The 17651-nt window shown below is 35.4% G+C and overlaps 1 pseudogene; it reads right to left on the reverse strand.

Annotated features, from left to right (window-relative positions):
* Window positions 1-2184: 2184 nt before the first annotated feature.
* LOC143535508 (protein S40-5 pseudogene) lies at window positions 2185-2897 on the reverse strand (annotated as a pseudogene).
* Between the last annotated feature and the right edge of the window lie 14754 nt (window positions 2898-17651).

Consider the following 17651-nt stretch of genomic DNA (forward strand, 5'->3'; position numbering starts at 1 on the left):
TAAATTGATGGTCAAATTCCGAAACCAATTAAGGAATCTGAATTAATTTTCATAACCAATTGTATTAAATCTTTTTCTAAAGTTCAAAATTCAAAAAAATTTTTCATTTTTTGAAGTTGGCTAACTAAACAATATACAATTAAAATAAATAAAAGGTAAAATTTGATAAGATTGAAAACGATAAAAATCTTTTAAATTTGTCAAATTGCGTGTACAATATGGTTTAAATTTTTTATGCTTAAGACTTTACTAAGGATCAAATGCCGTAACCAATTGAAAAATCTGAATTAAATTACATGTATGGTCTAAATAAAGGGTTAAAGGTAAGACGGTTTATAAGATAATGGAAGCCTAATTTTTTCATAACCAATTGTATTATATCTATTTTTAGAATTTAAAATTCAAAAAAGTTTTTCATTTTTTTTGGAAGTTCATTAACTAAAAAATATACTGTTACTTTTTTTTATGACGAAAATATTGTCAAGACTTTCATGATAAGATTCACAAATTCTAACATAAAAAAAATAAAGATTATTCATATAAAAATAAATAATTTACATGAATTGTGTAAGCTAAATAAAATAAAAAATGATCGTAAATTAATAACTAAAATGCATTCGTAAATAATAAAAACAAACACAATCAACCTATTTTTCATAAACTGTTTCTTCCATGCAATTAACCAATCTACTAAGTTTGGCCGTCAGAAACTGAAATTATTAAAGATCAATTAATGTTAAATATACATAATTATAAAAAATCTTTAATAAGAATTATCAATGGATGTAACATGAATAATTAACAGAATAATTCCAATACTGAAATAAATCAACCATTTTTCGTATATCTCAAAAACTTCAACATGTTCATTGAATCTTGAAGTTTGTTGCAGAATCTAAATAAATTATAGGAAAAAAAATATTACAATTAAAAAGAATACAAACAACAAAGTGCAAAGAAAATAAAATAACAATTAAAAAGAATGAATACTTTACCGGAATGTTGTGTAAGACTAATATATCGAAGAAAGGGACGAAACAAATGAAAATGAACACAAAATCTTGACGGCTAATATATCGAAGAGAGAGAGAGAGAGAGAGAGAGAGAGGGGAGGGGAGAGATAAAAATAAATTTGAGGGGTTGAATTTTAAGGTTTCTATAGTAGTTAGTGGTGATTTGGCATTAATAAGAAATGTAATATGTGACATGAAATCTAGGTGATATCCTATGTGGATGCCATAGAATGATCTCATGTGGAATACTAGTGTTGTTTTAATAAATTAGTAAGACAGTGCATTAACATTCGTCATTAGAAAGTGTGATGTTTACATATAGATATATAGTGTTTGATCAACATCATAAAGATATATAGTGTTTGATTCAAGTACGAATAATAATACGGTATGAAGCGTACAAATCAAAGGAAAATCAACGACGCGATTTGGAATATGGTATTTTGTTTATTTCCATGTTTATACTGAGCTATAAAATATTTATTTTATACTTAAAACTCTAAAATCTTTCTTTATAGTTGGTCCCTTCTTTATCCAAACTTAGGTCTCTTACTCAAATAATTATGTTTCCGTCCATTAATCTTGGAAATTTGGACCATTTGTCACCGTATAAGGTATTACAATCTTTTTCATACACTACAAATGATATATGATTCCAGATCTATATAAACCAAAAAAAAACCCTTAATGGATTCCTCACCTATGGCTTATAATGGAACTCAATTATTATTATTTATTTATTATTATTTTTTAGATGAATTATTTTTCCAACTAATCACAGTGCTTAAGTATGTGTTTATGTATATTTGAATTGACATCATGCCTATTCAAGACAATGACCTCCAAATTTGTCTTCTAACTCAAATTTTAATCAGTAGCTAAATTATTTTATGTAAATTTCTTACGGTTTTTCTAAAAATGTTTTGTTTCATACAATAGAACAAAATTATTAACTACTTTTCTTGAATAAATTTAAGTACAATAATAGACATAAGAAAACAACAAACATCAAAATAGTGTCCTAGTGGGTTCCATGCTTGAGCTCCATGGCTACTGAGTTGACTCACTGAGTTAGTGTTCAACATGACCCGAGTCATTGCTCAAGAAAAATCAATGAAATTACACATGTACTATTGTACTAAACAAAATTCATTCTCAACCACTTGGACATGTGACATCTTTAACCTAACCATTGAACCCGGTGTGGCTCCAAACCGCGTCCCGTACCCGACTCAAGTCCCTTCCTTTAAGAGTCCGACCCGCACCAACGTAAACCGAATTCGAGCCACGGCTACGCGCTAGATACTCATGTGGTGGAACCATATCCAAATCTTGATCATCGGTAACATCATCCGAGTCATGCATCGACTCAACCGATTCAACTCGGTAGATCTTTGACCAGTCTGGCACATTCACAGGCGCTGAGGCCGCCACCTGGCGCCCTGCGCCACGAAAGGTGTCCCCGCCGAGGAAATGGTGCACAATTCTCGGGGAGGACACCACCATCCCTGGAGATTCCTCTAGCGCCGAAGACAACCCGCCACCGCCACCGCCACGTGGGACCGGGTTGCGATAACTACTCCTTGCCGTAGTCTCCACCTCCACCGTGGCGCGTGAGTTCCAATCATGGCCGCCCTGACTTACCATTTTATCCACCATCGACCACACATCGTCTTCTCTGAGTTCTTCGTCGTCTTGGTCGTGACTGGTTGTGTTCCCGCCATATCCGTAACTACCCAACAGAACCTCACTCCGGCTGGAAATTAATTTCCGGCCTTTAGCCATGGATCATATATATATACCAGAATAAGTATAGCTAATTAACTACTAGCTAGAATAATATTATTTTCATCATAATTGTTATATATAATATTATCATACAGAGTCCGTCACTGGATCATGGTGGTGTATATATAAGGTTTCAATCATGGAACCAACAACTGAATTTCATGTGAATTTGGAGTGAATTTGAGTCGGGTTTCATTGTAATAATGTTGAATCGACAAGTACACTAGATTACGAGGTTGTGAAAAACTGGAGGAAAAGGACAAAAATCGTGGTAATATTTGCGCACTTGGAGGTGTCAAATTGTATTATTTTGTTTTTAAGAATCTTTATTTATTTTATTTCAATAAAGGCGAGTTTATTGGATTCCTAACTTTGGCGAAATTGATGTTTTCTTCTCTTGGTCCAGTTTTGCAATCCCAACCATTTAGAAACCAAGTTAATTTCGAGTAACTCCAACAACCGTTTTTGTTTGGGTGTAATTCTCATTTGCAAGAAGATAATATTTTTGTTTTAAAGGGTAAATAATAATATCATATAAACATTCAAACGATTTACAATGAAGTGGTAGGTAAGCGAACAACAAGCTTCGCCGCAACCCCTTTTGGACAGCAAACTCAATCCTACTAAAAACAAAGTTTCGGCCAATACGTTACTATGCACAACTTTCTGAACCCTATTCAAAAGGTCCACGGCATCCGGAGCTAAGAAACCAAAAGTGTCAAATGCAAATGGGATAAACAAATGTTGATTCTCCAAACAAGCTCTCTCGTGTTTAGCAACCTTGCCCGATGCCGCCTTCAATGCTGCCTGGCCTGCTACAAACTCATTGTCCCTAATCCCAACAAGATGGGACACTCCTGTGAGGTCGACACAAGCGTGTTTCCCCCTAGCCACCCAAAAACAAGAATATCGGCCGGTCGTAATGTAGATCTTTCTTCTTGAGGATTCGTAAGAAAGTTACAAGGGCTTCCGTTTTAACCGAAATTCCGGCTCGTTTAAGAACATCGCATAGAACATCCCTCACCAAATCATGCATGTACTTAAACCCAGGAAACTCTTTGCAGTGAATCGCATGCTCACCAAAAGAATTCAAACAAACCTTACGGCAAACCGGGCACGGCTAATCTGCCGGAAACAAAGGGATCATTAACCGATACTTCAGGATGGCCCGGTACTCCAAAGCTGACATATGTTGGCCCAATCCTTCAATAGGGAGAATACTTAAGAAATCTTGAGCCTGAGGAGCCCGAAGACACTCAAACACCGCTTTCTGACGAGGGGATAAATCAAACTTTATTTCCAAACTATTGATGATTCCACTATAAAGGGCACTCGCCAAAGCATGTTGGGCTTTAGGGGGGGTGTCTTTATTAGAGAAACACCTAATATCAAAATCGGGAAGTGAAATGTGCAACCGATCTATCGCACTCCCATATATCGAAGTCAAACCCATCAATACCACAACCTCGAAGGATGTGGTCTTGCAATTCCCAAGATTGTGCCCTCGAGGCCACAAACGCATAAGTAGAAACGTCTGAAGCTGAACATAAACCCAAACCTCCAAAACGAGTCGGAAGTGATGCCAACCTCCATTGAAAATCTCCAAAGAAGGCACCACCACAAACCACGATGTCCTCAATCGCCCCCCGAAGGCTATTGTCAAACACAGAAACTGCTTCCCCTACATACACAGGTTGGCATGTTTTGAGACCGAACAACAACTTTCCAACTCCCATACATGAGCGGAGCAAAAGGAGCTCGCATTGAGGGTCCCACAAATGCGGGAGATAGCTCACCAACTCCACAGCTCACAAAGCCCTTTTCAAAGTAAGTTCACTGATGAACCCGACATCCCGGTTAATGGTGCTCCCCTGAGGAGTTTCATACCTAGCACGGGTCTTCCAATCTCACAGGGAAACACCCCCTCTTGCACCTTAACCCCATTGCACGACGGCCAAAATACTTCGGTTTTCTTAATATTAAGTTCAAGGCCCAGGCGGGGACCCTCCGACCTGATAATATCTAAAGCTTTAGCAACCTCTTTAGAGTCCCAAATTATTGTACCATCATCTAGGTACCAAGCATGAAAGAGAAGCTTACAGGAACTCTGGACCAGATGAATAAGTGGGTGCAGAACTAAGGCAAAAAGAAGAGGTCCCAAAGAGCCCCCCTGCTAAACCCCAGTGGTGGACCAAATGTGGCCATCCCCCACATATAGCCTGACCGGTTGCCCATATAAAAAGTTCACCCATAAGGAAATAAAAGGCATCGGACTCGAACCTCATTAAGAAGGGCAGTCCTATCCACCAAGTTAAGGGCATTAAAAAAATTAATAGTAATCATAGCCAATGACCCATTAGAATGGAACTTACTTAAAAACATGTTCGTGCTATAAAGAACGGCCTCTGCACCACTAGGGACTCCCACCCCAAACTGAAAGTCGCACAGGTATTTTGTTTTTGATTCTAGACAGTATTACAAGTTTTTGAATTCTTAAGCTTATAAAGCCAGTAAGTATCTCTGTTAAAGTCTTATAACTATTGGTTTAGGATAAATGTACTTCATCCTTCTATTTGTTAGGGGGGAGGGGTGGTTCATTTCTCCTCACACACCACATCCAATGGTGGTGTGCCACATCACCAACCCCAAATCCATCACATGTGATGGATTTTACTAGGGGTGGTGGTGTGGTGTGATGACACCCACCCTTGCAAACCCAAACCCACCTTGCAAACCCAAACCCACCTTGCAAACCCACATCCCGATCACCACCACTGGACTTGCAAACCCACACCCACACTGGACTCCGAATCCATCGTCACCACCGAAGACACCAACAGGAATCACGGCTAGCGAAGAAGCAACACAAAGCTCCATCTAACAAGCAGCTTCCGGCGAAGGTGAAGTCACAGGCTAACGGAGTTTGAATGAACTTGAAGCCCTCCATCCCCAACGGCTACCTTATAAGCAACTTCCGGCGAAGCAGGATTCCGGCAATTGGGTGTTGCAGGTTTCCGGCATTTTCTGGCAACTACACCTCTCACCATTTAAAACCCTCCAATGGCTCCCTCCATCCCAAACGGCTCCGTCCTTGATAAACACCCATCACTTGCGTGATGACTATCACACAACCAACCACGGTCACGCGTGAGCAATGACCGGCGACGGTGTGCTAAGAGCCATCACGCGTGATTGATGGCTCATCACGCAGTGCCCTATCTGCCCTTATACTCCCTTTATTAAATTTCAATTACTTTAAACATTTTATTTACCATGTTACTTCTCTCTAATATTTGTTTTCATTTTATAACACAAAATTTGTGCAGTTTATTACATAAACACATTTTCTTTTTATTTATTTATTAACAAACATTAAGGAATTTGTTTAAAAAATGCAAAATAGCTCCAAAAGCTATTAAAAAAATCTCTGAACAACTAAAACAATTATAGAAAAAGAATGTATTTTAAAATTAAATAAAAAATGTTTATTTTGATTAATAAAAAGATGTTTTTTCCTATATAAAAAACAAAAAATCATTTTAAATTTATAAAAAATAGTAAAAAAATATTCTTATAAAAATGTGTTATGAAGACAATAATAATAAAAGATAACAAAATAAAAAAAAATAAATAAAAAAATGTTTGAATTGTATAAATATGAAACTTGAGGGATGGAATATACTTAATAAAAATGGGATGGAGTATGATACGTTTAGCAACACCCTAAATGTTCCGATAGTCTATCTTCATGTACTACTAATTACTACTATATATATTAGAACTTTGGTACCGGAAGCTCTCTATTGGCCCACTTGGCAGCACCGCATTAGCCCGTGAATTTTGTTTTTCCTTTTCCGTTTTATTTAGTTCAGTTATCATAACGAACGTAATGGAAACCGACCAAATTATGTCATTTTTTTTTGTTTTAGTCTAGTACCATAACGAAGTTGACGGAAACCGACCAACTATGTGTAGACATGCCGCCTCAACACCCGTGACCGACAACGCTTGGGTTTCAACAATGCGCAAGTTTACCGAACCCCCCCCCCCCACCCACCCCCACCCCAATAGGCAATGGTTCACTTTAATTTATATATATGTGTGTATTCGTTGTTTAGCTCCATTACTGTAATAAATGTAATTGAAACCGACCGAATTGGTGTTGAGTTACCGTCTCAATGCCTGGGATCCACGATGCATGGATTTTACTACAACCCCAGTTTGCCGAGCAAATAAACATCATTTTAAATATTTTGTTTTTTATATGTTAATCTTTTTATTTGTTATTTTGACAAATTAATTTTTTGGTTTTAACGCTTAAATTTTACCAACAGTGTCTTTTCTTCTTTAATAAAAGTGAAATTTATGAAAGTGATACGAATACAATGCATCACCAACACATTTTACATGCAGATAACATATGTAGATAATTACTGATAGGTCATCGGAGAACCCCAAAATAAAATTTGGCTTTGTGTTAGAAGAAAAAACCATAAAAATGCCACTGGTGTTAACATTTCCCAGCTGCTACGCTGACACTAAAATAACTGAAATGATATAATTTGGCTTTGTCGTGTAACCTAAACGAACCCATTAACGAATGACAATGCCCCATAATGCCCAGAAGTGTACCTTAAGCACACATATGTCCAGTGGCGGATCCAGAAAATTTAGCCAGTGGATGCAAAAAAAAGTTCAACCTAGAACTCATCAATTCAAACTAAAACAAGTCAAACCAAAACGAGTTAGGTCAAACTGAAACGGGTCGAGTAAAGAATTTACAATAAACAAACTACGTGTAAAAATGTAAACAATAAATTTCATTAAAAATAAACAAAATACATATTACAATTGACCTCTACGTGATTTAATCTTTTGAAAACGGTCAATTACAGCTTCATTCATAACACTTAAAAGTGCTTCTTTTTGAACACTACAAATTACACAAGCATTAAAAAAATCTTCACCAATTCGATTACGTAAATTTGTCTTTATGATCTTCATTGCCAAAAAACATCTCTCAACCGTTGCGGTTGCAATAGGCAAAACTAACGTTAGCTTTAATAATCAATAAACCAAATGAAAATAGATATGTTTCCTTGTTTCCACCATAACTCTAGCAAGATCCGCAATACCTTTCAGGTTAGCAAATCTTTCATCTTTTCGCACACTATCAATGTACAAGCCAAGTTGAGATGCAAGAACAATTTTGTCCCCATTATTAAAATCATATGGATAAAACTCACACAATCTCATTAACTTTGATGCATCAAACTTAGAAAATGAATCATACGGATTGAAAGCCAACATGTTTTGAAGTAAATCCGTGTTAATCTCATTAAAGCGATCACCAAATTCTTGAATTCCATATCGACAACACTGTTGAAACAATCAAAATTATAATAATGTTGATTGGTGATTGTGTACCTTTGTCTTTTGGGTCTATAACCAGCGTCTTCGACATAGTTTTCTGCCATGCTCAAAATTTGAATACCATGTTTTCCACAAAATAAATGTACTTTCTCTAAAAGTTGATCAAATCCATTTTCTCTATATTCTTGCAACTGTCCTTTTGTCGTTTCCACCAATGAAACAGCTTCGAAAATATCATGTTCTCTTCTTTGTAGAGCTCGTGACAATACATCCGTGAGCCCTAAAATGTGTAACATCAATTGCAAATAAAAAACAAATTCAAATGAGTTTAAATAGGCTAACATCTTGATTGCTTGATTTTGAGAAGAAGGATTACTACATTCATCTCTAACACATATAAGCACTCTAATAATTGAGGAAAACATATCAACCAAACATATAAATGTCTTGTAATGAGAATTCCATCTTGTATCTCCAGGTCGTATAAAAGAAAGCTCTTGGTTTAACCCACTTCTTGTTTCAAGTATACCACTACCAATTTCTTTTTCCACTCTCACCTTCTCTTTTTCTCGAAGTATATTTGTTCGCTTACAAGAAGAGCAAACCACGTTCATCAGAATGCTTAAATTGTCAAAAAGTTCACAACACCTAGATGTTTTTTTTGCAACTGTCACAACTACTAACTGAAGTTGGTGAGCAAAACAATGCACGTAATATGCCGACTTATTTTCTTCTAAGATCTTTGCTTTTAAACCATTAAACTCACCACGCTTATTGCTTGCGCCGTCATATCCTTGGCCTCTTAGCCTTGTAAATCTCAATCCGTATTTAGCAAAAAAGCAGTCGATGGCAGACTTGAGAGCCAAAGAAGATGCCTCCATCACATGAACAAGACCAACAGGTCCGCGTTTATCAACGTATCGTAATACAATTAGCATTTGTTGTTTTTTTGACACATCACTAGACTCATCAACTAACAAATCAAACACATCATCACCTTTGAAAATAGAATTTAGAACCTCTTCCTCAAAACAATCAGCAACATCTTTTTGAATAGTTGGAGATTTATTATTACCTGCGGGTTTTGGCAATTCTCGAAGTTCCTTATCATGAAGTAGAATTAAGTCCATAATTTCCAAAAAATTTCCTTTGCAAAGAGATTCTTTGCTCTCGTTATGACCGAACACTGGATCTGCCCCTGCATATGTCTTTAAAACATAATGACTTATGTGAGTTGTATATTATGACATGGATTATGGATAGATTAACATTTGGTTAAATTGGTATGTGTACATTGTTGGAATGCGTATGTAGTTTGATTGAATTTGTTAGATTGGACATCTGGCATTGTGGTTAGATTAATATGTGTACTAGGGCTGAGCACGGTCCGGTTCGGTTATTAGGTGAAAGCCAAACCGAGACCAAAGTAGCGGTTATATGAATATACAAATCATTCGGTTTTCGGTTTTCCGGTTTCAGTTATTTTCGGTTTTTTTCAATTATGTGTAGATATTGCAAAAAAAAAAAAATTAAAAATAAAATTGCATATTTTAAGCTTGTATAAGAACGTATTAGAGTACCAAATATATATTGAATTAGAAAAAAAAATGGACACGTGGAACTATACGAATACAAAGTTGCTAGTTAAATAGCTTTTAAAATTCAAACAAATTCTTAATTAAAACAGCATTATAAGTTTAGTCTCAATATTCATTCATTATCTTATTTATCTTCTAAGTGTAGTCCATTATTCATCATCTTGATAATATTTATCACCATCAATCGGTTCAGTTCGGTTATTTTTCGGTTTTTTTAAAATGGATAACTGAATTGAAACCAAAAGTTCGGTTTTTCAAAAAAAAAAAAAAAAAATTAACCGTCGGTTAGTGCTTTGGTTCGGTTTTTCAGTTAATTCGGTTTCGGTTCGGTTAATTCGGTTTTCTGCTCACCCCTGTCGTGTACACAGTAGAAATAAGTACGTGGTTTGTTTGAATTTGAATTAACGTGACTAGACTTGACATAGCGAGGCAATGTTTTAAGTATTATTAGAAGCAACAACATATGCCACAAGTAGGATGAACCAATGTTGTAAAACTCAGTAGGCGGTCTCTAGACGGCCGATCCCCTTGTAGGGAGTACTCGGCTTGTACTCGGACATGATAAATATAATATAAAATAATTATTGGATATTACATGTATATATATATATATATATATGTTAAGATAAACATAATTCACGTCAAAATAAGCATAATTCATTTGAAAAAAAAAAACATAATTCAAAAGGTTCATGTTTTGTTGTTATTTTTAATTTTTTACTAGAAATTAAAAAATTAAAAAAAAAATATTGTGACCGAGTTGGACCTTGTCGAGTAATGGTGGCCGAGTTGGAAAAAGACGCCACAGTTGATGTCCGAGGACATTGGAATCGCTGATTCCAAGACCTTGGAATCCGACTTTTACAACATTGGGATGAACAATGGTAACACTAATGGTAGGATTCGCTACATTAATGCGCAACAAGGGGACAACCTCAACATAATATTCTATTGTTGTGAACCATGCGTTGATGACCTAGTTAATGAAGAGCATGTTTGATTTTCATTGAAAGATATTGAGATTAATCATATATGATCACTAGACGCCATTCGAGGTTTGAGTGTGGCTCGAATGCTATAGACGACATCATGACCACTGGGAGGAGGTTCGGTAGATTGAGAGATGTAAGTTATGTTATGACTTATTTTGTCTTACTTTGCATTCAATTGTTAATTTATTTTTATGATTTACTGTCTTGCTTTGAGTTATGTTGTTAATTTAAATTTTTGATATTTTGTCTTCCTTATGCAAAGTAGTGTCCCTATGATAGTACGACATGTCATGTTAAGGTTTTGGAATGACACAACATAATGGAGAAGTAAAAGATCGCCATGGATGGTCGTAACACCCCAAAGTATGAGGGAAGTCATCCCAACACACCGTGGTTTGATGTTTATGGAACATTTTTAAAGTCTTTTATAACGTTCTCTAATATTTTTATTTTTTATTTACCGACAACTTAGGATTTCACTTTAGGTTGCAAAGCATATACATGATCCCTCTACTCTTGCTCTTTTTGAGATGGCGCACATAAAGAAGCATGTGGGGGAACTGTTATATGCACCATAATTTGTTTAGTCAAAGATCTTTAAAGTGATGATATGCTAGTGAAAAAAACACTAATTTTCTTTGTTTGCTATCATAGCCTATCGTGCTTCTGAAATACTATGAAGGGTAAGGTTGGTTATTCCAGAAATGGAAGATCTCACGCTCCTTGTCTTGATCCAAAGGTACGTAATGATTTTTTATGATGTAATTATTATGTGTCTACAACTTACAAATCGTTTATCTAATACTTATAGATTGTCACCGTGCAAGATCGAGGAAAATGGAAGTAATGGAGCCATGAGGAAAATATCCATCCACGAGAGTACGAAAATGGACGCAATTACAAAAGGAGTTGGAGGATGTCCGATGATGATGAAATTGCTTTGCGCCAAAAACAATCAAGACCAACACCTAGCTTGAGTTCTAATGATAGGTATTTCAGCGCTAATCAGCTAGTGAATTTATCATGGTAATATTTACTATGATCAGTGGACAATCTGTCCTCATTAAGTTTGTCGCTGATCCATAGGTGTTCGTTATAATCCATTGAAAACGTTTTACCCACACTCTCAATATTCGACAAGGTATCACTGATAGATTACTGACGAGACCCCATTCGCAGACGGTTTTCTGACGAGTCAATGTGTCGGAGAAAATCTTCTTATTGTTGTGTTTTTTTAGTGTGCACCTAACTCGTCATAACGTGCATATCTAGCCATGTAACATCCAACGTTTAGCAATATATACTGAATAGTACATTTCTAAAACTAGGAAGTAGTCTTTGGTGATGTCTTGGTATTCATTAGTTTCTATCTTCCCGTTAATTTTAACCAAAATGTAATACTTTATTATCATTGTTAGCGTCAAAAGTGTAAATATTGGTGTTTGTGGCTAAAGTATACTAGATGGGTCTTGTGGAGGTAAATGTGGACAAAAAGAAAACTCAATTGCTATAACAGGTAGTTGACAAATGGTATATATTTTGTTTCGAAATGTAAACTTTTATAAACAAACTATCAACGTACAAAGAGTAATCTTCACAGCTGGAGAGAAGCCACCAACAAAACAAAAAAGATAATATATGAACATAAATTTACACCATTTTGATCATTCTATGTTCCTGATTTTTGACCTATTCTAGTACTAAAGAAATCAAAATGCCTTTATGTTCCTAATTAAATCTTCAATCTTTACTTATTTTCTTTAAAGATCTTCCCATTTCTTGTCTTCCAAGTTCTCCAACAAGTAATTATCATGATCCCATGAAACACCCCCTTCTCAACTTCTCATAGATTAAAAAGACGTACAGAGATCTAACATGTCTCTAACCGAGAAACCACAGATCGGAGGGATTTTGTACCGACTTATATGCTCCTACGCCACTGCCAATAATAAATAACCCGTAGTATTATTGTTTGTCGTCTCGTAACCTGAGTCACAAAGAGAACATCAATTGTCTCCCAACATAACGTTCCTTCTTTCTAGAGTCATCTTTCTTGGGATTCCATCAATTTTCACTCTCAAAACATGAATATTAGATGTTGTCGGAACAATTTACTTCATTTCATTATTTAATTGTTGTTAGTGCCCTTATTCGTCACTAACATCCCTTACCCGATCTCACTAAGAATTCTTTATCCTTAGTTCCAAACCAACCCTAGGATTCCCCCCCCCCCTCAAATTCATCGTGCTCATTAATTGAAAGCAGTGCTCCCATTCATCTCTTTCTTGCTCTGATCTCGGGTCTGTCGATCAAACCTTTAAATTAGGACAAAATCGTCCACTTACTTTATGTAACAACTTGGACTTTTCGAAAACTGTATCTTTATTAAAACCCGACTTACTTCGATGTTCGGGAAATTTTATCACGTTATTTGAGTTAATATTATACTAATATTATTTGTTATTATAATTTATTTAATATATAGATTAACTTTGATTTGTATACAATTTTTACCCAAACATAAACTCCTATCTCTTTATGCATCCATCTTCAAACCCAAGGGTCTAAAATGCAAATTTATCATATAACCCATCAAACAACCTGGTTAACCCATATTCGCAACCCGTTTGGCTTACCTGTATACCCGTTCATCAACTTGAGACACAATTCTCGTAACAAATTTGGTAATTGAATCTTGGTTGTTATTCCCCTTGCTATAACGAGCTTCACCATCATCAGTAACTAGGATATATACATATTTATGATAAGTACTAACTTATTATTCAAACCGCCATTTAACCCATTTATTGTTATACACGTAAACGAACACCATAAACTAATTGACCTTGCAGACCGCATCCTTATACCATCGCCGTATATACCCCTAAAGTTGATTGAATTATATTTGTCTGCTTGATCGTGTCCTTGTTCCTTCGTGGTCGGCACTGTTATGTGCTAATTAATCAACATCGTATCAGTGTAAGAGGTAATTGGTTCATGAATTATAATCGTCTTTGGTCTTATAACAGCAACCCTAACATGAATTGTGTTAACAATCCATAGTTAACTTGATTGATGTTTCTATTGTTTTGTTCTTAATCTGGTTAAATCTGTATCCGTTTATAAAATATCAGTTCTGGTATTATGCCGCATGTCGCTGATAGCCCAGCTGGTCAAGTCTCTTTGTTATGAGGGGCAGGTCACGGGCCGACTGTCACATCCTCAATTTCCACATGCGGGGTTTTACCGCGAGGCGCGTGACAAACCAGGATCTCAATAATTAGTTACTACAAACAACATCTAAATATTTTAAATAAACTTTATTGTCCCATATTTGGGAAAACCATTCAAAGTTAATGTCTTAATGTTTTAATATGCGGAAGCGTAACATATCGGGAAAACATCCCTAAGCAAAACCAAATAGTCTAAGGCGCCCAAAACATGTGCAAGCCATAACATTATTAAGTAAAAAGGTTCCAACTTATGATGCAATGTCTATTGGTGATCATGAATGCAACTCCTATCCTTGCACTATCAGCGACCTGAGAAAGACATGCTAAAACTGGTCAACACGACGGTTGGTGAGTTCACAGTTTGAGTTTAAAAACAAGTTTCTCAAACAAACCATTTAGTAAGTAAACATTGTAAGTAGTAAAGAATAGATATTGTACGGATAATGTATGCATTAGTAATACCGCTAGTTAATTAGGCTAGCAATCATGTTACATTAGTGTGTGTTCCATTGTGACCGCAGCTGACTTGTTAGTTTGTTGCCACCCACGGAGTCTAATATAAGACTAGTGTGTTTCTAGTAAATGAGACGCCCGGCGACTCCCTCAACCGAGAGCCCCGAGGGGGTTTGTCAAACCCAGTAGTACTACCTTTCATTACTGAGCCAATGTACAATCGTTAACGGTCCAATGTGCATGGGGGACTTCAGTATAAGTTCACAATGTTCACATGAGGTATTAAAAAGTCTACAATATCCAAAAACAGTTTTGTATGTTGCATGCTTTCCCCCCAAAAGGAGTAAGTAAAAAGTGGGGTGGTGAAACTCACCTCGAATGCGGTTCAAATTGAAAGTCAACTTCTTAAGTCAAGTTGTTCTAGTGCCTAAATCATACAAGCACTATAAGTATTTGCTAAGCGATTCCTAGAACCCTTAGTATCCAAACAATTCCCTTGTTTATTTAAAGTTTGACCAAAGTTTGACTTTGACCAAAGTTTAACTTTTGTTGACTTTGACCAAAGTTTGACTTTTCGTTTGACTTTTGACCAAAAGGTCCAAGTTGTTGACCGTTGACTAAAAAGTCCAAGTCTAGATGACCGAAGACTAAAAATTGAGTTTTGTTGGCCGTTGACTAAAATGTTGACCATTGACTAAAATATTGACCTTTGACTAAAATGTTGACCAACGGCCCATTGATGATTTTTGACCAATATTCTAGACTTTGAGTAATTACTTGATGTTCCTAAACACAATTTAACAATAACCAAAGAAATGTGCACTTAGCCACTTTTCATACAATCCTATGACTAAGTCTAACTCCTACCACTTGCAACACTTCACAAGTAAGGTTAACCACTTAGTCAAATAGTTTTAAGTTGACCCATAAAGTCAAAATTCAAATTAGCATAATCAATATATTACAAATTACAACTATTTTAACCAATCAATATATTGATCATCCTTAACAAGTTTTCAATCATCCAAAACCGATTTTTCTCACCAACCAAAACTTGAAATTAAATTACCAAAACATTCACACATATTCTCACAAGTATTAGGTATAACATATATTTTTTTTCATAATTTTATAATTCACCAAAACATACAGAATATTCACACACTACATCAACCTAATTTTTATCTCTATTTTGAAACAGCAGTAAACAAATATTTGTCAAAACTTCTAATTTGTCCAATTGATGCAAGACCAATTGGATTAGATTGCTACTTCAATTTAAAACATTCCAGGAGTGGAATTATATCCATATCTATTTTAAACATCAAGTTATGCAATTTATAACACAACTCAGAAAATTTACCTCTCAATCAGGTTTGCAACCCGATTTTGTAAATTAATAAAAAGCATTCAAACAAAGTCCAAAAATTAAGCTTTTCGACTTTTTGAAAACTAAATTCAAAGTGCTTGTTCATTAAATCAAAAATCAACCAGAAACACAAACGTATCATCAAGTTATTCCCCCTACAATCTAAGAAACAAAGTTTGTCAGCATGCAGATTCAAACCACAATTCACAAAAGTCATGATTTTTACATCCTTATGATCTTAAATCATCAAAGATCATTCTTACACAATCAAATTTCATGTCTTTTTATTATCCATTTGATTTCATAAGAAAAACAAATATACTTATAAAAGACTCAAACTTCTAAACCAAAACACACACAACTCTTTTGACTTATCAAACTTTGATCATCCCCTTTCTATGATCCAAATCATTTGGACACAAGATTCATATTTATAAAATAAAACATAATAACCTACTCACTTGATTGATCCAAATGTTTACTCCCCTTGCTTCCCAATAATCACAAAACCTTTTGTGTATGGAAATGAGATTGAAAGAGAGTGTTTGCAAAACAAAGTGTGTGTGTGTGTGTGTGTGTAGTTCACGGCCAAGGCAAGAGAGGGAAAGGGAAAGGAAAAGTTTTGGAAATCCAATAGTTTGTAACCTCTTTGTATTAATAAACCTTTATTATTGATTTAATGGAATAATACCTTAGGCTATTTTTTTTATTAATCCGTATGTGACATGTTACATAATTTATAAAAAATTTCCTATGTATTATAATCTAAGGTTCCATTAAATAACTAATATGTAACATAACATATAATGTAACTTGTTTAATCATCTAGCCTTCTTATGAGCATGTAACAACTAGTAATATAACATATTGATCGTATAACACATTATACTTATCATATACAGTACATGCCACATACCACGTTTATTATAACATGCATGACGAGTTTATTATTCTAGTTATAATTAGCCACTTATTCTTGTTTAAATCAACAACGACACATTAACTTAAATGTACGCATACATGACACCACATGTACAAGAGTTCATATACATGACACCACATGTACAAGAGTTCATTAACATAGTTAACAGAACTAACTGAGTTTATAGGCCTAGTCAACATGGTTTAAATATGTTTAGTTAACGAAGTTAACCTGAAATTTGGTAGTTGTCACATCATCCCCTTGTTAAAAGAATTTTCGTCTTGAAAATTGTAAGATGTAACTCAAGAATTGGAAAGGAAATGTAGGAAAAAAAATTTAGATTGTCACATCATCCCCTTGTTAAAATAAATTTCGTCTCGAAATTTAGATCGTACTTAAAGTTTATCATTGGGTTTGAATAAGTGAGGATACATTTCTTTCATCTGATCCTCGCGCTCCCACGTGAACTCTGGTCCACGTCTCGAGTTCCAATGAACACGAAAAATAGAGGTTTGTTGTGTCTTCGGGTTTTTACCTCCCTATCCATAATCTCAATTGGTTCCTCCACGAAGTGTAACTTTTTATCAATTGCTAATTCCTCTAAGGGAACTTTGAGAGTTTCGTCTGCTAAACACTTCTTAAGGTTCGACCCATGGAAAACGTTGTGTACTCCACTGAGTTGTTCTGGTAATTCCAATTTGTATGCAACAGGGCCAATTCATTTAATAATTTCGAATGGTCCTACATAGAGCGGGTTTAGTTTTCCACGTTTCCCAAAACGAATAACACCTTTCCAAGGTGACACTTTCAAAAGCACTCTGTCTCCAACTTCAAATTCTAGAGGTTTCCTACGTTTATTAGCGTAGCTCTTTTGGCGATCTCGGCTGCTGCCATACGATTTCTGATTTGC

The sequence above is a fragment of the Bidens hawaiensis genome, unplaced genomic scaffold (genome assembly GCF_021521415.1).
Source record: "Bidens hawaiensis isolate Kalapana, Puna unplaced genomic scaffold, B.hawaiensis_p1.1 tig00010545_1, whole genome shotgun sequence".
NCBI lineage: Eukaryota > Viridiplantae > Streptophyta > Magnoliopsida > Asterales > Asteraceae > Bidens > Bidens hawaiensis.